At 40.0% G+C, this 22568-nt stretch overlaps 1 protein-coding gene across 1 annotated transcript in view; it reads left to right on the top strand.

Moving 5' to 3' along the window:
• Nucleotides 1-22568, top strand: part of lrfn1 (leucine rich repeat and fibronectin type III domain containing 1) — a 190579-nt gene that overhangs the window by 118630 nt on the left and 49381 nt on the right. The window contains exon 2 of the mRNA XM_067451450.1: nt 3725-3812. The gene's annotated coding sequence lies outside the window, so the exon portion shown is untranslated. The remainder of the gene's footprint in view (nt 1-3724; nt 3813-22568) is intronic.

The following is a 22568-nucleotide window of genomic DNA, read 5'->3' on the forward strand; positions in this document are numbered from 1 at the left end:
AATCGGCTGAAGATCGTGCATGTAAACACACTCTGTGTTCTTTTCCTCTCTAGGCAGGTATTTTTTCAGGTTTATTTATCAAAATGTTCTTTTATATATTTGTGTGATGTTCTGTATTTCGATTGCGGCTTTAAAATGTTATGAGAAAACGTTTTACGAATGTTGTTTATCCCCCACATTACCTTTTATTTAAACCTAAATAAGAAAGCCATTGTCAGTTCGTCTGTCAGTTCGCAGGCAGTTTTGGTCGCTTTATTGAAAGTTGTACCGTGTGTAAAGGAAAATAAGAATAGTTTTAACCTCCTGCTGACTAGTGTCGTGCCCCTCGCCACCCACACACACACACACACACACATGTTGGTCTATGTGGTTTACAGGGACTCTCCATGGGCGTAATGGTTTTTATACAGTACAAACCGTATTTTCTATCCCCTTACACTGCCCCTGCCCCTAAACCTACCCATCTCACACACACACACACACACACACACACACACACTGCCCCTAAACCTACCCATCTCACACACACACACACACACACACACACACACACACACACACACACACACACACACTGCCCCTAAACCTACCCATCACAGGAAACATTCTGCATTTTTACTTTCTCAAAAAAACATCATTTAGTATGTTTTTAAGGCCATTTGAATTATGGGGACTTTTGATATGTCCTCATAAACCACATTTATAGAGTAATACCAGTGTAATACCCATGTAGTTATACAAATTTGTGTCCTCATAAACCACATAAACAGGCTCACACACACACACACACACACACACACACACACACACACACACACACACACACACACACACACACACAGATGATTCGACTATCGGTCGACTATAGAGAGATTCGACAATTCTGATTTGAATGTGTTATCCTTAGTCGAGGACAGCCCTTTTAAATATATATATATGTTTTTAATAACATTTATGAATCACTATACTTCTATTCTACTTTCAAGCTGACTTCAGGTGTCCTCCAGAAATGGATGTTTTTCTGTCACATTCCGTAAGGATTCTTTATAGTCTTAGGTTTGTGAAAAGGGGGAGCTTATATTGCAGACGTGATGCTGCCACACGCTGATCTGCTCATCATTCTGAGCTTTCGCCCTTCGAGAGAAGATCTTCCCATCAAAAGACACATTCAGCACTCAGCCTGTAGAGTCCAATCTCCTCGTCTTCCTCCGCGCGTCTCATTCTTCTGCAGGGTCAGTTATTAAGGCTCGGGATGAGTGATTCCGACACATTCAGCGTCGAGGGTAAATACACTAAACATATCACTTGAGAAGAACCACACTTATGCATTTTGCATGGGGTGGATGAATGGATGCTTTCGGCGTATGCACTGAATAACAAATGAGTGTCAGAGGAGGAGAGAGAGATGCCCCTTTTCCACCAGTGCTGGTGCTAGTTCAGAGCCAGAGCCTAGCTTCAAATCGGTTCTTTGTGTTTCCACAGCCAAAGCACCAGCTCCGAGCCAGGAAAAGTGGTTCTTAAGTAGCACCAGAACATTGCTGGGCTAGAAGTAAGAACCGCTTACGTCAGGCGCTGGGGGCGGGGTCAGCCAGATGAACACACACTTGAGATCCGTCATTTTTTAGATAGCAGCTAATGGAGCTAAAAGCTGGAGCTCGTTAGTAATCACGTATATTCAAATGACGGCGAACTGCATGAATGCGTTGGATTCGCTGTGTTTTGATGCCGATGTCATAAAGCCATGTGAATCAATAGTAATGCTTTCCCGAAAAATAGAATATAATAGATAAATAGGAAGTAGAAAATAAAATAGAACGTTTTTTAACGTTCACCATTGTTGATGGAAGACTTGTTCAGGATGCATCGGTGCTGTGCAGCCCGATCGCCGGATGACAACGAGTCCAGCGAGAGCAAACGACTCCTTATGCTTTTGATTCACTCAGGCTGTATTTTATATCACTTTATATCGGTTTGCGCTGCCTGGTGTGTGTGTGTGTGTGTGTGTGTGTGTGTGTGTGTGTGTGTGTGTGTGTGTGTGTGTGTGTGTGTGTGTGTGTGTGTGTGTGTGTGTGTGTGTGTGTGTGTGTGTGTGTGTGTGTGTGTGTGTTTGTGTTTCCCGCTGCCTCGCTAGCGTTGCTGAGAAAGATGTACACCAAAGACTATACGTACTAAAGGCATTGACGTAACAATGGCTCTGTTGTAACTCTCAGCATGTGTGAGAGAGAGAGAGAGAGAGAGAGAGAGAGAGAGAGAGAGAGAGAGAGAGAGAGAGAGAGAGAGAGAGAGAGAGAGAGAGAGGGTCACTGCAAAAAGCATCATGTGAGACGAGCATCTGATGGAACACTGCGCTATTAGTGAAGCTCATGAGAGACTGTCTATTAGTTCCTGTAGTATACCGATCCGGCATAACATTATGACCTAATATGTCTTACCGGGATGCTTGATTGGATTGAGATCTGGGGAATCTGGAGGCCGAGTCGACACCTCAGACTGGTTGTTGTGCTCCTCAAACCATTCCTGAAGCATTTGTGCTTTGTGTCAGGAGCATTATCCTGCTGGAAGAGCCACAGCCACCAGAATACCGTTTCCATCAAAGGCTGAACATTGTCCCATGACCCTGTGGCCGGTTCTCCACTGTTCCTCGGAGCACTGATCTGTGTGTGTATATAACGCTGCTGTAGATCCTGGCCGAAACAAAATATCCTAGAAGACAGTGAAATTGCGGCCCACCTTTGTTCCAAATGCATATGAATGTGGTGTATGTAGGCAGCGTGAGATCTTGTATCTGTGAAACCTGAGCGATACAGAGACCGACCTTAAATGTAAGAGTTTTGTTGCACAGAAATGGTCCGGCACACGAGCTCCACTGAAGGACATGATCATAACTCACATCAGAAAAGAGCTATTGATTCTCAGTGTGCTGCTGAGAGGATTCAGTCACGATTTGAATAATCTTTCTGAAGGAGATATGAGAGGAGTTTAGCGTACAGGAGTGAATGTGGGTGTGTGTTTACTGGACCGAGTCAGAATTGTTGCTAATTGTAACTAGAAGCAGTTGACTTAACAAACACACCTCATAATAATCCATGAAGACGAGTCTCTCAACACGAGCAGTGCCTTCACACTCACTGTCACAATGCTGTAAATCTTTGATGATATTCTCTTTGGTCTCTTCTGAGCTGATGAAATATGAATAGAGTTGAGAGTAGAGTTCTCTAGAGCTCCAGTTATTGCACTTTGCATTATTTTTAGTTGTTATATAAACACTTCTCAATGATGAATGTGTGGTAAAGCTCATGATATAGTCAGTAATGTGCTATAACATTAATAATTACTGCTGATGTGTGCTGCTCTTTCACTTCTCACGTGTGACCTGCTCGCAGATATTTGTATTTAAATACCTTGGCAAAAACAAAAATAGACACAAATGAATAATATAAAACTAGCATGACCCCTTTCCTCTCTCATATTGTTGATGGGATCTGCATTGCTCGGTTATATATTTCTTTATGGATCATGAAACAAATTATGTCTCTCTCTCTCTCTCTCTCTCTCTCTCTCTCTCTCTCTCTCTCTCTCTCTCTCTCTCTCTCTCTCTCTCTCTCTCTCTCTCTCTCTCTCTCTCTCTCTCTCTCTCTCTCTCTCTCTCTCTCTCTCTCTCTCTCTCTCTCTCTCTCTCTCTCTCTCTCTCTCTCTCTCTCTCTCTCTCTCGTCATGGCTACAGGTGGCATCGCTGCAGTTTCCCAGAAGCCCTTGAAAAGACAAGCGATGCCCTTTTGAGATGACTGACACTGGAACAAACTTCATATCTGGTGAGTGTGTCAGTTCACAATCACGCATTTCCTTCCTCTCGCTGCGTCTCTCAAAGCGCTGCAGATCATGGCGAACGGTAACATCTGCTGGCGGATCCCCGTCGCTGGATTTCTGGGAAATAATGGATTAATACATGCAGACGGAAGGAACAACACTGTATGCTTTCACAAACACACACACACACACACATTTGTTGTTGTGACATATGGGGACATTTCATAGAAATGGTTTTTATACTGTACAAACCGTATTTTCTATCCCCTTACACTGCCCCTAAACCTACCCATCACGCACACACACTGCCCCTAAACCTACCCATCACACACACACACACACACACACACACACACACACACGAGGATGGTCTCATTCCCTGACTGTCGAATGCAGCAGAAAAACCTATAATGTGGTCAGACATTCACTTCCAGCCATCCTTTACTCCCTCTTATGTTGTTTGTCCTCCATGTAACACAAATCGAGCTGTTTAGAAGAAAGTTCCTGCTCCTCTGTCTGAGAATGAATGAAGGAACTCAAACAATAAATGACACACTAAAGATATTCCTGAAGCATTCAGATCTCATCACATTCAGTAACAGCAACGGTAAAGGTGACGAACAACTGAACCCATCAGTCATATTTATCATACAAAGCTTTTTTCATGAATTTTAAACATAGCACACTTTTATGGTGCTTATTTTCATATTAATACAAGACATTAATGAATGAGGTAAAAATGTAACTAATAAAAATTAGCTCATAGATATCGCTGTACTTCCTCAGCTGATTGATTACATTAAAAGGGCACATTTTGAGTGTATTGCAAGTTTTCTGAAATGTTGTTTCAAAATGCAAATGATGCATCATCTCATGAATATGTATTATATTGCATGGATTTTCTGAAGATCAATCTGAACATTAGATAAAGCCAGGTTTAAAATTATTCTCTGATTTTGCTGCCATATTAGATTTAAACGTTTCTGCTGTAACCCTGAATAAGTTTGCAAACTCAAAAAATTGAGGCAAGTTAAGAAATGTAAAGTTTAAGTAAGCAGCACTTATTTGAGTAAGCTAATCCATGCATTTAATTTAATTAAAAAATGTGTGTAATCTCATTTGTATTAGAGTAAACTTGACTAGCTTTAACTAGTTAATTCAGTGAATGTCACCGTGTTAATTGTTTACACGATGCTTTGGTAACATTAGCACAGCACTGAATGAGGACAGCAATATAACACATTTAACAATCTGTTCTCAAACTAACCTCATGATCAACTCGTGTGTGTGTGTGTGTGTGTGTGTCTGTGTGTATATATATATATATATACAGAAACTCTTCTTAACTAGCATAGCAAAACATTAAACACTACTAAATCTTTCATGGACAAAGCATGCTGGGAAATAGAAATCCCAGCCCAGTTTCAGTTAAATTTAAGTTTGTCTAAATTATAAGAAAAAGTTCATAAACCCCAAAACAATGAAATGAGTTTTGAGTACTCAAAATAAAAGGAAAGATCTAAATACTCCTAAAAGTTCATTTGTATGAAGTAGTTTGTATAATTTGAGTCGGCTCTACTCAAACCAGTTATTTTGAGCGTTAGGGTTTACAGTGGATTTCGGATTTCTCTTTTTATCACTTCATGAATCAGAAAATAGTCAACAGCCAGGAAAATAAATAAATTGTCACCATGCTTTAAAAAAAATATAATGTTAAGACTATATCAGGCAAATTATTCATGAACAAGCCCCTCAGTAAAAACCTTCAGAATATAAATAGAATAAGCCTGTAAGTTTTGGTGTATACACTCACCTGAAGGATTATTAGGAGCACACACTAATGCTGTGTTTGACCCTTTCGCCTTCAGAACTGCCTTAATTCTACGTGGCATTAATTCAACAAGCTGCTGAAAGCATTCTTTAGAAATGTTGGCCCATATTGATAGGAGAGCATCTTGCAGTTGATGGAGATTTGTGGGAGGCACATCCAGGGCACGAAGCTCCCGTTCCACCACATCCCAAAGATGCTCTATTGGGTTGAGATCTGGTGACTGTGGCGGCCATTTTAGTACAGTCAACTCAGTCATGTTCAAGAAACCAATTTGAAATGATTTGAGCTTTGTGACATGGTGCACTATCCTGCTGGAAGTAGCCATCAGAGGATGGGGACATGGTGGTCATAAAGGGATGGACATGGTCAGAAACAATGCTCAGGTAGGCCGTGGCATTTAAACGATGCCCAATTGGCACTAAGGGGCCTAAAGTGTGCCAAGAAAACATTCCCCACACCATTACACCACCACCACCAGCCTGCACAGTGGGAACAAGGCATGATGGATCCATGTTCTCATTCTGTTTACGCCAAATTCTGACTCTACCATCTGAATGTCTCAACAGAAATCAAGACTCATCAGACCAGGCAACATTTTTCCAGTCTTCAACTGTCCACTTTTGGTGAGCTCGTGCAAATTATCGCCTCTTTTTCCTATTTGTAGTGGAGATGAGTGGTACCCGGTGAGGTCTTCTGCTGTTGTAGCCCATCCGCCTCAAGGTTGTGTGTGTTGTGGCTTCACAAATGCTTTGCTGCATACCTCGGTTGTAACGAGTGGTTATTTCAGTCAAAGTTGCTCTTCTATCAGCGTGAATCAGTCGGCCCATTCTCCTCTGACCTCGAGCATCAACAAGGCATTTCCTCCCACAGGACTGCCGCATACTGGATGCTCTTCCCTTTTCACACCATTCTTTTTAAACCCTAGAAATGGTTGTGTGTGAAAATCCCAGTAACTGAGCAGATTGTGAAATACTCAGACCGGCCCGTCTGGCACCAACAACCATGCCACGCTCAAAACTGCTTAAATCACCTTTCTTTCCCATTCTGACATTCATTTTGGAGTCTTGACCAGGACCACACCCCTAAATGCATTGAAGCAACTGCCATGTGATTGGTTGATTAGATAATTGCATTAATGAGAAATTGAACAGGTGTTCCTAATAATCCTTTAGGTGAGTGTATAAGTGCAGCTGATGTGGAGAAAAAACTCACATCATTTAAAGATATGTACTGTAATTTAAATCTACAGACGGGAATTAAAAAAGTGCAATAAAATACTTAAAAAGTATGAACACTTTAGTGTATTATGGATGTTTTCCATCCACTAGTATGGCACAATGTGTTATGGAAAGCCAAATAGCCCCATAGCTCAAAATTGACCTGGGCAAGTTCCAGGGAAGAAAAGAAACACCAGAGTGAGTAAATGATGACCGATTGTAGATTTTTGGCTGCACCGAACCTGACAGCATGCACTGAATGCACTACACGCGATCCTTCATCCACGCTAATCACATTCCAGCAGGTGAGTGTGTCCGTGCGGAGAGCAGTCTGATGTTTTCCTGTAAGCTCAGAGCTGTGGTTTCTGTGGCTGTAGCGGAGAGCAGAAGAGTTGGACAGATGGAGGTTGAAAGCTATGACATCATATCTGACCAGCCTATCATCTCTAATGTGTTACACGCCTTTAACTGTAGGACTAATCGCACAACCACAGAGCTTCTGCTAGCAGTTCATGGACCTGCAGTAAACATGAACAACAGAGGACAACTTGGTTATTTGACATGGATGCTGAAAGAAGCAAGCGATGGTACACTTGTAGAAGAAAAGGTTCTATATGAAACCTTTTAGGGTGGCAATCTCCAACTCCAATCTCGGAGTTTAGCTCCAGCCCTAAATAAACACACCTGAACCAGCTAATTAGTGTTAGAACAAGGCCCTGGTAAGACACTGATGGCCATGTTCAGGTGTGTTTATTTAGGGCCGGAGCTAAACTCTGCAGGACAGCGGCCCTCCAGGACCGAGATTGGAGATCTCTGTTTTAGGGGTTTGTTCATTATCACTAGTTTTGTCCTTTCTGGATTAAATATTTCATATTATTGACAAACATTTCACTGCATTATTCAGTGTATTTAAATGCATTTAGGAATAAAGATGAAAATTGAAGATATGGGGGTTATAAAATGTATATATTTATGGCATTTTATGTAGTTAATCAATATCACATGATATCATATTCTCCTCAAAAAATCAGCGTGATTAAAATGTGATATTAAGTTACTACAACAGTTTAATTGACAATAATTAAATTACAATTACAAATCTGTTGCAGAATAATGTAATATTTGAATAAATAAAAGAACCTTCGTGACAAAAGGAGTTTTTCTTGTCATTATAGAACCTTTTTAGCATAAAAAGCTCTTTGAAGTTGAGTGAAGAACCCAATGGTTCTATATAGAACCCCAATGACGCCTTTGCATTGCTCTTGGTGATGTAAGGCTTGGATGAGCTGCTCGGCCGTGGAAACCCATTCCATGAAGCTCTCTCCGCTGTTCTTGAGCTCATCTGAAGGCCACAGAAGTCTGGAGGTCTGGAGCTGTTGACTCTGCAGAAAGTTGGAGACTTCTGTACACTGTGACCCTCAGCATGCGCTGACCCCGCTCTGGGATTTAACACTTCGTGGCTGAGTTGCTCTTGTTCCCAATGCCTTCCACTTTGTTATAATCCCACTAACAGTTGAGCGTGGAATATTTAGTAGTGAGGAAATGTCAGGAATGGGTTAGGAACCGATCACGGCCCCACGCTTGAGTTCACTGAGCTCCTGAGAGCGACCCATTCTTTCACTAATGTGTGTAGAAGCGTCTGCAGGCCTAGAGCTTGATTTATACACCTGTGGCCATGAAGAGATCGAACACCTGAACTCAGGGATTTGGAGGAGCGGCCCAATACTTTTGACTGTAAATGTTAGGATACTAATAGAGTGCAACAGCGGATGTATTTGTATGGGTTAGTAGTTATTTCCCCCACTAAAGCTAAGCACACAGACTTGAGTTTTGTGTCTGATCTTTAAATACTTTTTTGCTTCAAATCGAAGTGTGTAGTGTTATTTTTCTCTTTGTAGCTAATTTCATTTGTTCATGGCTCACAACGCTTTAAAAAGCGTTTTTCTTTTTCTAAAAAATCCTAATGGGAAAAAAAAAATCTTCCAAAGAAATACTTTAGGACCCAATGCTCTAATAGAGTGGGCGGACAGTGTTGCCCTCCATAGTGTTTATGTTAAACATTGCACCATCATGACTGGTTGATTGGTTGCTAAGAAACGACTCAGCCCGTTGATTCGTTTATCACTTCCGCAGGATCCAATTAAAGCAAATTTACAGCTGACGTGACGAAGCTTGTCAAGTCTAGGCTGCTTCCCAGAGGATTCGAGATCCACTTTAAAATGATGATTCATCCTCCTCCAGCAGATATTACACTCCATCAAATAATCTTCATCAATAAAAGATCTAGAGTTGCTTTTACTTTGGCAAAACGTGTTGCATTAGCTTTTTATAGATCGGCAGGACGTCTTTATCCTGTGATATCGCCGATCGCGGCTAATGCCTTCAAATCTCCAGCAGCATAAAGCGCCGCTGCCGGAGGATGATGTTTAAGCAGACAGACGTTTGTAACTTCCCGCACCAATCATCAAGTATTCATTACCTGCTTCAAGGCATAACAGCTTATTGTATTATTCATAGCAAAAGCTCATGGGTTTATTCTCTAGAATATTGCGGTTTACTCGCTCATCAAGGTGATGGAGACAATCATGTATGTGCATTCATAATGAAATTCATTAATAGATGTCAGAGACATGCAAACTTCGCAAACCAGCAGTCGTGACAAAAATAAAGAAGGTTTTGGGATTGAAGTTTACTTCAGTGATCTAAGAAAACTGGTTTGGTATCTTTAAAGTTTACTGCTAGTTTTAAAGAGACTGTAATTACACAAGAGTGTAATTCAGGTTATGCAGTTTCTGTCGTGAATGTGTTAGTTTCAACACAATCTCATGGTCATGCGTATAAATAGTACGAGTGTGAAATCTCGTGGAATGGATATGCCAAAATAAGTTTTGCTGTACAAATGCTACGCAGTTTTTGATACACACTCTATGGCGTGCATATGACACACTCTTGGGAAGGTTTAGGGTGGTGGGGTGGGGGTTCGTAATACGCCATAAAGTGCGTATCATATGCAAGCGAAAAAACGCGTACCATATGCACGCCAAAACTCATTTTGCCGTATACATTCCACGAGATTGCAAACTCATACTATTTATACGCATTTCCGTGAGATCGGGCTCGTTAGTTTAGTGGTCCAGTATCTTACAAGTTTGCTTGTACGTTTCTACAACAGTATTAGTCAAGTTTACTAGTACAGAATATTTACTGGTAGTCTACTATAGTCATACTTTCATTGGTTTCAATTGTATGTGTTAAGTTTAGTCGTATTTTAAAAGGTTTATTAGTTTGCTATAACATTTCATAATGATATAATGGTCAAATAATAGTATATCCTCCTAATATTGTAGTATGTGTGACATTTTCTGTCGTTTCGCTTCAACAGTATATGTGTTAAGTTTAATCATTCAGGTTGAGTAGTTTACTACAGTATTAGTAGACATGTTTACTATAAATGAGCAGTATCACTTGTACAGTTTCTGCCATGACTGTTTCAGTAACACGTTTACTGTTTTCACCAACAGCAGTACTCTAGTCACCCTCATTTATGTAGCGCTTTCACAATATACATTGTTTCAAAGCCGCTTTATAATAGGAAAATAATGGAAGGGAGATTGTTTTGGCTGTACATCAACTCTAGAAAAGCTATTGTTCAGCTAAAGTAAGTTTTTGATTGATTCATTTCCATTGTAGGCGATCATTTGCTATTTACTTTGGGGCAAAATAGAAATGCGTTTCAGTCGCTCATCTGTAAATGGGTTTTGAAATAGTTTTGAAGCGACACCATTATCATCCCTGAGCCAGCCTCAAAAACGTGTGACACGTTTGACTACGCATGTGCGCAGGCGTATAGTTTTCTTTTACAAAAAGATTGCTAAATTACTTGCGTTGGAAATAAAGCATTTTTAGTCATTTCCAATAATTTTGATAACTTTTCATCTGTAAAGAGGGAAGGTGAAGTGAAGAAGGCCTTCAAATGAAAAGTAGGGAGTAAAGAGGGAAGACTTAACATGGGAGTCTAGTTGATAGGATCTCTGCAGACACTTCAGGGATGTGTTGGTCATATCTAGACGTAGGTCCATCTGAACTGGATACGGCCCTGATCTGGCTGACTGCAGTAAGCCTCGGGATAAACAGAGAGACTAACATTAGTGTAGATGCCACTCTTCTTATGATGTGTCGAGTACATCAGGTGTTATGGGAAGTGTTCCCGGTTCCGGCTGACCTAGTTAATGCAGCCTAACAATCATTAACTGTGTATTAACATACATATAATGTTCTATGTGTATGCCATGCATAGTAAAGAGATGTGTTTTGATTTTCAACTGGCCAGAGTTTTGAGACTGCAATAGACGTGATGGAGTATAATGTGTTAAGAGCTCGCTTAAGTACCGGGGAGCTAAACCATTTAGTGCTTTGTAAGTAATAAGCAAGATTTTAAAATGTATGCGATGTTTAATAGGGAGCCAGTGCAATGTTGACAGAACTGGGCTAATATGATCATACTTCCTGGTTCTAGTAAGAACTCGAGCTGCTGCGTTTTGGACTAGCTGGAGTTTGTTTATTAAGCGAGCAGGGCAACCACCCAGTAGAGCATTACAATAATCTAGCCTTGAGCTCATGAACGCATGTACTAACTATATTGAGAGCATATGTTGTAGTTTAGATATATTTTTAAGATGGTAGAATGCAGTTTTACAGATGCTACACTCTAAAAAATGCTGGGTTAAAAACAACCCAAGTTGGGTTGAAAATGCACCGACCCAACAATTGGGTTGTTTTAACCCAATAGTTGAGTTGGTCTTACCCAGCAATTGGGTTGTCTTAAGCAACATTTAACCCAACCACTGTTAAAACAACTCAACCACTGGGTTAAAACAACTCAACCATTGGGTTAAAACAACTCAATTGTTGGGTCGGTGCATTTTCAACCCAACTTGGGTTGTTTTTAACCCAGCATTTTTTAGAGTGTAGAAACGTGGCTTTCAAATGAAAGATTGGTATCAAAGAGCACACCCAGGTTCCTCACTGACGACGAGGGCTTGACAGAGCAGTCATCAAGTGTTAGACAGTATTCTAAGTTACTATGTGCTGAGGTTTTTGGTTTAATAATTAGAAGTCCTCTAGTCCTCTTCCATTGACTTAAATGATTATAGTACATAGTATATGATTATCTAGCATTATCATTCAGGTGGTAGGTTTACTTATTATTTTCTAACAGTACTAGTCATGTTTACTGTAACAATATACGTTTAGTTACTGGTACAGAACAGTGCAGTACATGTTCACTAGCAGTCTACTATATTAGTGTAAGTTTACTGATACAGTATCCGTCATTTTGCTTCAAAAGTATGCGTAAATTTATCTTACTAGTAACATAATTAGCACTGTAATTAGTAATGAATATAGTAATACAATAGTATTTTAATTAAAGTTTTACTGTCATTTTCATTTGGTTATTTAATACGTTTAGTGGTCCAGTGTCTTTTAGGTTTACTGATACATTTCAACAACAGTATAAGTCAAGTTTACAAGCATCTTCACTAGAAGGTTTATAATAGTATGTGTGACATATACTAGTAAAGTATCTTTCATAGTCCTTCAGCCATGGCGGTCGGAACCATTATGTGTGTGTGTGTGGGACAAGACCCACCCACTTTTTATGACCAATGATATTGGACCCACTCCCTTTTATTGTCTCTAATTCAGCACACGTCTGTTTACGTTCCCCTAACCGTTAAACACTTATTATTAAACATGTGTTGGTTGCTTTATTTACACTTTTCTAATATTTTCTTAATTTTGTATTGAAAATAAATGCATTTCTGATCTGATATGTGATGGGAAAAGAGAGTAGAGTGAGTGTGGCAAAAGACGGTTCAAACCTCGGGTCGATTTGTTACAAAATGTTCTACCATGCGCCTAACATTACCCCTACGCTATTACCGCTGCAAATGATTCAGTGTTTTCCGTAATTTTCTCTTGCCCAACCAGATGATACGTAAATAAGGTGGTATATTTGTACTTAATGTAGATGGCAACTCATCCAGTAAAAGATTTTCTTTTCTCTTTTTTGCGCCCATGCCTTCAATAACACTGTATGTGTTGAGTTTTATCTTTTAAGTTTGCTATATTTTTCCTGAGTTTCCTATAACAGTAATGAAATTCACTGGTACAATAGTACATAGAGGTTTATTGGTCAATTATCTGTCAAGTTTAGTGCAACATTATCTAGCAGTTGTTTGATTAACGTGCCAAACGTGCATTAGTGAGGTTTTAGGAATGTGTGTTGATTTGCTCTGATAAAGGCTGGTGAGAGATGAGGTAATATCAGAGACATGGGCTCTCTCAGAGTGAAGTGCTCAAATCCTCATAAATATGAGCGATCTGGGATTTGATATATCGTGGCTAAAAGCTTTCCTGCTGCGCTGCCAAGACTCTAAATCTGAGGGGCCATTTTCTTTGTGTCAGGTTTTTCTTGTTGTGTTCAGTCCTTTCACTGCAACACTGTGGACATTCAGCTCCATTAGACAGCAATACTGCCAGAACAGAACACAAACTACTAGTTAGACAGTCTGGACAAGATAAACAAGGTGTTTTATATAGTGTGTATACGATTACGCTGGACCCAACGAAATATCCACGCCTAAACTTAAGATTTATTTAAATGTATTTGGTGCAATTAAATTAATTCTCACGCAGTCAAAATGTCAGAAATTGTAAGTAATGCTATAAAAGTAATTATTTTTACATTGAACAGTAGCTGAATAAATGTAATTATTTTGCAGTAAAAATATGTATGCTGATTCTAAGCAATTTAAATAAATGTATTTTGAAAATATGATTATTTAAATGAAATCAAATGGTTGAAAATAGTTAATATAAACTATGCCATGTTTTTAAGGGCATCTTGTGCATTTTTACTGTTTGATTGATGTAGGATGGACAAATATGTTTCACATCAAGTTAATTTGTTTGTTTATGTTGAAACTATAATCCAAAAGCATGGAAATGTAATGTGCAATTCAAACATAAATAGTAAATGTAGGAGGAGCATTACTGCTTGTACCTGGACATATTTGACAGGATTATACAGCTAATCTTGTAAACACAGTTCTTTTGAATACATTAAGTAATTTCCATGAAAATATACAGCCAGCCGGTGTTTATCGCAAAATAAACCCCTTTGGTATCATAAAAGAAACCTCTGCTTTATATTATTCCTTAAATAACAGGATATTTGAACTAAAAAAATGTCACCATGGCTAAAGAAAACTAAACAGACCTTTGAAAGTGTTTTAAAGTTTGTAGATTTATGTCTGTCCTTGCTCATTTTGTGTTGGAGAAAGGGCAGCCAGGTGATTTTATTCCTGGGTGCAGTGCTGTAGTTTATCTGTGGCTGTGTGTGTGTCCACACTCTTTATTTCTGAAGCTGAACTGTTCCTATCGAATCTCAAGCGGCCCAGATCTGCTGCTGTATCCATAATCGACCCTTCACATCCTCACATCACCCCGAGAGCTCCAGCAGATAAAAGCTCAAGTCTCTCACAGTCGTTCTGTGTGAGTATGAAGAGACCTTGAGGAGTAACAGATCATTTGGAACAGATTGGTGGTGGAAACTGGCAAAAAAAATATATATCTCAACATTTTGTGGGATTTTATCGATAATGATACAGTTCTTATTGCACCACGACGAGTGGGATTACAACCACCATTCCCAGCATGGCAGGCGGGCACGCTAACAAGACCACTAACAAGCCTCTAGCGTCTGTCGCTAGCACACCTCTAGAGGCCAGGGGAGTGAGGTTTACCTGCACAACTCTTACTAACTGGCCTTTGTTACACTCACCCTCACACCCATCCGGGTCACGGCACCAATGTAACCTCATGTGAGGTGTGCGCTCCAACATGGATGCTAAAGACCACAGCCTCTAAGTTGCTTGAGTGTCTTTCTTGAGATCAGGGAGTGTGGTTTACCTACACAGCTCTTACTATCTGGCCTCCGTTACACTCACCCACCTCAACCTCACTCCCATCCGGGTCACGGCACCAATTTAAACCCTCCAGTTCTACTCGCACCACTCAGAGCTCGATTTAATTGTCATTTTCGGCATGGGGGGAGGACTTACTAATGGATGCTAAAGACCACAGCCTCTAGCGTCAATTGCTTGTGTGTCTTTCTTGAGATCAGGGAGTGTGGTTTACCTACACAGCTCTTACTATCTGGCCTCCGTTACACTCACCCACCTCAACCTCACTCCCATCCGGGTCACGGCACCAATTTAAACCCTCCAGTTCTACTGGCACCACCAGAGGTGGGTAGTAACGAATTACATTTACTTCGTTACATTTACTTGAGTACATTTTTTGGGTAACTTGTACTTTTAGAGTATATTTAAAAATGGGGTACTTTTACTTTTACTCAAGTACATTTCTTGTGAAAAAACTGTACTTTTACTTAGTTACATTCGGTGGCGTTCCTTCGCTACTGTCAATGGTGATAATTAATTATATATTTTAAAATAAGTTATGACTTGTTCGCAAGTCTCGCGAAACGTTGGAGAGGCTGCTTCGCGAGAGGTGGATACGCATCACCCGCATAAAATTAGCGCGCGTTTAGTCAGAAGATGATGGCCGAAGCAGAGGGAGATGTGTGTGAGCTACGGCAGATCATCCGTACGTGGCCTCATATTCAGCCTGTTTTCAGTCCAAGATGTCAAAAAGAACAGTTTCATAATTTAATGCATGCTGTGTGCACCAATATGAAGTGACATCTCAGCATACAATAATTCCAGCTCCAACCTGAGAGAGCAGTGGTAAGTGTAACAATGATGCCTATATTTGAACACTGTTAATGGTAATTTGGTAACTATGGGCACTTTTCCTTTATTGTAATACTATTTCACACACTGTCCGAGTGTTTTCCTCATATGCGCTCTTGTGCAACATTGACAAATCATTTGAATCCTCCGAACACACGTCCACAAACAAACGTTCACATCTGCACATTTACATATCTTTTTTTTCTCATAAAACGAGCAACCTCATTGGCAAAATGTACCTGTGACAATGTTTTTGCAAACCACAAAATACGTACCAATACACACTGCAGGAATTCCAACAGAAATGAACACTATAGGCAGAAAAACTGCATTTTTTGTTAGTCTATGGTTTGTAAAACATTTTGAATTTTGCGTCACAGCTCCATGTTCTGCTTTTCTGATTCACCAGACTTGCTCGATAGCTCAGCTGATACAGATTTGTATTTCCAATGCGAAAAGCTTGAGAACGAACCCCATGAAGAACGAGTCATGATAAGAGCTCAAAGACGAGTTCTAAACACAAGCTAAAAATACATGGACACAATTTTATTTTTGTCACATTTGCTTTTGTTAACACTTTCGGGTAGGTTTAGTGTGGGTGTAGGCTACGTTAAAAACACAACGTAACAAAACATGTCAGATTCACGCAAATCTGTTCTGGAAAAAAATAAGCTTTTAGCGCCACCCAGTGGACATTTCACTTTGAAACTGTCGCAATATGTACGTATTGGTACATATTTTGTGGTTTGCAAAAACGTTGCCACAGGTACTGATGAGATCAGGCTAAAAACGAAACAAATTGAATAGCCTAATGTGACATCTTGCATTTATACACATATCCGGACAGACAACAGTCTGCAGTGTATACATACGTTTAAAAATGGGACTGTATTTTTAAGAATGCATATACTTATAAAAATATAAGAACAAAGTATGTTTTAAAAAGAGCTGTGGTTAGCCCAGCACACCATTAATTTACACTGTTTAACCATTAAACACACACACACACACACACACACACACACACACACACACACACACACACACACACACACACACACACACACACACATATATATATATTTGGAGGTGTGTGAAAGCTCTCTAAGTAGTCTGAAATTCAGGGTTTTTGGATCTTATCAATCAGATTAAAAGTAACTAGTAACTAAGTACTTGAGTAGTTTTTTCATCTAATACTTTTTTACTCTTACTCAAGTAACTATTACTATTGTTACTTTTACTTTTACTTGAGTAAATATTTCCGTAAGTACTTGTACTTTTACTTGAGTAAAGACTTTGGCTACTCTACCCACCTCTGGGCACCACTCAGAGCTCGATTTAATTGTCGTTTTCGGCATGGGGGGAGGACTTACTAATGGATGCTAAAGACAGCACGCTCTAGTTTGAGTTGCTAGTGCTTTTAACATGCATTTTTGTCTACTCCTGTGTATGCAATTGTTGGAAAAAAAAAATCTAAGGCGTTTCAATGTAGCTAGCTACTTTTTGATAGTAACTTATGATGTAGCTAACTACTTTTTTCTAAAGAGTATCATGACTGTATCTTAAGTCAAGGCCGTAACCATGTCTTGAACATGGGGGGGGGGGGGGGGGGGGGGTTATGTTTATTTTTATAAAGCATATAGAAATAGAACATTAAACGAAATTCTAGGTCAAATTCTAGTTGGGAAATAGTCCTTTTGGGACCATTTGCAAACAATATTTGCATTAGTTTGCAATATTAGTCCTAAGACTCTTCGCATTAGTGAATAAATACATGATCTGCTACAGGATTTAGAATTCCCTAGTGGTCTGTTGGTAGAAATTTCGTACATCATGACAAAGGTTCTGGGTTCTAATCAGCCCTCATATCGTTTTTTTTTTCTTAATTTAAATCAAACATGTTCATCAATGATTGTATATTAAGAGCATGGACACGTTTGTGTACATTTTGTTTTGTGATTTCACCAAGAAGAATAGAGTCTCTCTCCACAATGGCATTAAGCAATAGATTGACGCTCTCATCTGTGTGTGTAGACTGTGCAAGAGCCACAAGAGAACATAAACCCCACCTAGTTTAATTTTGATTGGCCATTTCAATCATTTAGACATTGACGAGCGCCATTAGACCAGGACAGACTCAGAACAGACTAAAAATGTAACTTTTAAACTTTTGTCATCCTAACATACAGAGAGCTGCGTAATGAAGGGCAGCAGAGCAGTGCAAGAACTTCAGATATTGGGGGGACAATATGGCCAATGTGGTATTCTATGGTGTTACGGCCCTGTCTTAGCTACGTTAAATTATGAGTAGCTTGTCATACCACAGTGTCAGAGTAGCTTTCCCAAAACACAGTTGTGGCAAGGGGGCGTGGTCTAAATTTTGTAGAAGGCTGAAAGTGTGTTTGAAGCATTTTAAAAGTAATTATATTGTATTTGGCAGAAACTGTGTTTGCCATGATGAATTTCTATGGGTTAAATATTTAAAAACGAATGGTTGTGTGTGGCTGTCAATCAAGCGGTCTATCAAATGCACCATCTTTTGTTAGTCAGTGTTAATTATATCAATCAAATCACATTAAATGTTGAAAATACAGTTTCCAGCAGTAATAAAAGACAGAAATCATCAGTATCTGATTAACTCCGGTGTCCTGATTAGGCGTATAGCAGGGATCTTTCTGTCTGGCCCTGTAGGGATCACAGTTTTAAATCCTTCATCTTCATTACAAGATAATCAGAATTAACTACGCATGAGAAAAATGACTAATTAGCACCTACTGACTTGCTCATTAAAGCTAGGATAGGCACTGTTTTTCATAAAAAACTTTTTGCTATACTGGTTGAAACTCTTCACATCCTGATAGCAATCAATAAATAAGTGGTATTAATAAAATATATATATTCTGTGGAAGTCTGAAGACCAACCATTAATTTGCCATTCGTTGGTTTATCTCCCCAAAAGTGTAAACATTGAGCCTCCCAGGAACCATCAAAACACCGAGCGCATCCGCTCAGATCTGTCAATCTCTTTCAGCTCAACCGAAATTCAATGCATTTAGACCTTCAAAGATTAAACGGGTCATGAACACGTCAAAGCGAACAGGGTATTGTGATGCAAAGTGCTCCACTGGACGCTTTAATACAGGATCATCATGGACCCATTCAGAAAGACAAATGTTCCTGTTTACTCTGACTGCTCCATTGTAAACAGAATCCAAAAGTGCTCCCAGTGCAGATACGCTGGATGGGTTCATTATAAGCGAGACGTTTGCATTCGCTTTAGACAGTGTTAGCTTACTCATGACATTCAGTATGTACTGTATATCCACCAGCTTGCCTTCTTCCCATAGTGCATCCCGGTGACCCAGCATTAACTTCTGGAGCAGTTTGAGCTCCAGTAGCTCGTCTGTTTGATCGGACCACACGGGCCAGCCTTCGCTCCCCGCGTACATCAATGAGCCTTGGCCGCCCATGACCCTGTGGCCGGTTCTCCCACTTTTGATAGATACTGACCACTGCAGACCGGGAACAGCCCACAAGAGCTGCAGTTTTGGAGTTGCTCTCACCCAGTCCTCTAGCCATCACAATTTGGCCCTTGTCAAACTCGCTCAAATCCTTACGCTTGCCCATTTTTCCTGCTTCTAACACATCAACTCTGAGGAAAAAATGTTCACTTGCTGCCTAATATATCCCACCCACTAACAGAAGAGATCATCAGTGCTAACTTAACCTGGTCATAATATTATGCCTGATCTGTGTATGATATTGCTTGTTTCTGCTTCTTCTTCTCCTGTTTTGATCAGGAGATTCAGTACTCATTTGGAATAAACATAATAGACCCCTCTACGTGTAACAGTGATAACATGGAGAGCCGTGAACTTCCTTCAATGGTTGGGTAAGAGTGAAGAGCATTTCAAAAGACAAAAAAAAAAAACTTCATATCGAGTTGAAAGAAATATCTACAAAAAAATCTTAGACATCACTGCTTTTGCTCTCGGGGCCCAAGATTCTCAACTTTGATGACTGTTTCGAGTGTTAAGGATTTATTCTTTTAGAAAGTACTATGGCTGCTCCGATGGAAAATATAACTGTCCAAGAAAAGGATTGTCCGGAAAGGAGATATAGAGACCGGACCTCTTGGACCTTTAATTGAATATCCCTGCTCTATTGTAAGCAGTGATAAGTCGAGTCTCCCGTGTGCTGTTTGTGTTGCCGTTATCACAAGGCGTCCCAAATCAGTCACGAGCCAGCCTTCTTTTCTACTATATCTGCTTTGGGTTTGGAGCAGAGCTATTGTGTCCCTAAACTGTCAAGAGACTGGCATTGAAAAGCTCTTATTTTAAACATTGATCATGATAGTTATGCATATTTTACAAGGTCTTCTGATGTGACACTAGCATGTCAGAATAAAGAATAAACTAGAAGTACAGATGTTGGCCACGGTCCTCTCACTATCACAGGTGACGGAGAGGTTTCACCGCTGATAGAAACACACGTCACGTGTCTCGTCAGGTGGGCTGGCAGACGCTCAAGCAAACACACAGACGGCCAAAACAAATGCTTAGAAGAATGAATGGATGCTCTACTGTTCAGTATGGCAGCTGTAGGAATGAGTGTTACTATAGTGTTATTTACATATGATTATATTTTCAGTATATTTTAGGTTTTAGTAACCGTATGTCCTTTTGTGTATGCTTTTCTTTGTGTTATTGTTCCTCACCAACCTTAAGTCCTTAATATCAAAATTGACATTTTTAATGGAATATCGCCAGATTTATTATACATGATTTATCCGTGCACATGATTATTGTGTTAAATCCATGTTTCTAATAATATTGAATCAGAATAACTTAATCTCTTGACGATGACAATGTGGGGTGACCTGCCCCTACATTTGTTCTTGTTTGTGAAGCAGATGTACACTCACCTAAAGGATTATTAGGAGCACACACTAATACTGTGTTTGACCCCCTTTCGCCTTCAGAACTGCCTTAATTCTACGTGGCATTGATCAACAAGCTGCTGAAAGCATTCTTTAGAAATGTTGGCCCATATTGATAGGAGAGCATCTTGCAGTTGATGGAGATTTGTGGGATGCACATCCAGGGCACGAAGCTCCCGTTCCACCACATCCCAAAGATGATCTATTGGGTTGAGATCTGGTGACTGTGGCGGCCATTTTAGTACAGTCAACTCATTGTCATGTTCAAGAAACCAATGTGAAATGATTGGAGCTTTGTGACATGGTGCATTATCCTGCTGAAAGTAGCCATCAGAGGATGGGTACATGATGGTCATAAAGGGATGGACATGGTCAGAAACAATGCTCAGGTAGGCCGTGGCATTTAAACGATGCCCAATTGGCACTAAGGGGCCTAAAGTGTGCCAAGAAAACATCCCCCACACCATTACACCACCACCACCAGCCTGCACAGTGGTCACAAGGCATGATGGATCCATGTTCTCATTCTGTTTACGCCAAATTCTGACTCTACCATCTAAATGTCTCAACAGAAATCGAGACTCATCAGACCAGGCAACATTTTTCCAATCTTCAACTGTCCAATTTTGGTGAGCTCGTGCAAATTGTCGCCTCTTTTTCCTATTTGTAGTGGAGATGAGTGGTACCCGGTGGGGTCTTCTGCTGTTGTAGCCCATCCGCCTCAAGGTTGTGTGTGTTGTGGCTTCACAAATGCTTTGCTGCATACCTCGGTTGTAACGAGTGGTTATTTCAGTCAAAGTTGCTCTTCTATCAGCTTGAATCAGTCGGCCCATTCTCCTCTGACCTCGAGCATCAACAAGGCATTTCCTCCCACAGGACTGCCGCATACTGGATGTTTTTCCCTTTTCACACCATTCTTTGTCAACCCTAGAAATGGTTGTGTGTGAAAATCCCAGTAACTGAGCAGATTGTGAAATACTCAGACCGGCCTGTCTGGCACCAACAACCATGCCACGCTCAAAACTGCTTAAATCCCATTTCTTTCCCATTCTGACATTCAGTTTGGAGTTCAGGAGATTGTCTTGACCAGGACCACGCCCCTAAATGCACTGAAGCAACTGCCCTGTGATTGGTTGATTAGATAATTGCATTAATGAGAAATTGAACAGGTGTTCCTAATAATCCTTTAGGTGAGTGTACATCAGAACAGTGAAGAAAAGACTAGTGCGACTTCCGTTTCATGCCGACTTTGAATGTTTTATTTCAGGCAACGTTTTCTCTAATCAAATTGTATAATCTAATATTTTATATTTAAAATTATGCAAAATATTTGTATTATTATTTTGATGTCTTTCACATTCAAGTAGAGCAACTTTTAAAAATGCAAAATAATTAAAAAGAGTCTCTTCTGCTCACCAGTGCTGCATTTATTTGTTAAAAATACAGTAAAAATTGTGGAATATTATTACAATTTTAAATAAGTATTTTATCTGTGCATATATTGTAAGATGAAATTTATCCTTGTGATCAAAGCTGAATTTATCATCATTTCTCCAGTCTTCAGTGTCACATAATCCGTCAGAAATCACTCTAATATGATGATTCGGTGTTCAGTTATTGTTTAGTTGTGCTCCCCTCCAACATCCTGCCATATAGAGACATTTTTCTCTGTCTGATTGGGTCCCAGTGGATAAAATTAAGTCTCAGCCTTCAATTTTCTCTTGTTGAATAGTCTGTATCGCTCTGAAATATGTCAGATTGCGAGGTCAAATGGGTTACGAATGCCATTTCATATTGATTTAAGTCATTTGGTTTCTATTTGAATCCTGCGATGGGTGTTCACAGTCCAGATGAAGTGCGTTTGCTTGTCACACGGCCCGATGTTCCCTCAAGAACGCTCGAGGATCTTCAGAAACCCGAACCCAACATCATTAGAGATGTCTCACTTCTGGGTG

The sequence above is a fragment of the Pseudorasbora parva genome, chromosome 8 (assembly GCF_024679245.1).
Source record: "Pseudorasbora parva isolate DD20220531a chromosome 8, ASM2467924v1, whole genome shotgun sequence".
NCBI lineage: Eukaryota > Metazoa > Chordata > Actinopteri > Cypriniformes > Gobionidae > Pseudorasbora > Pseudorasbora parva.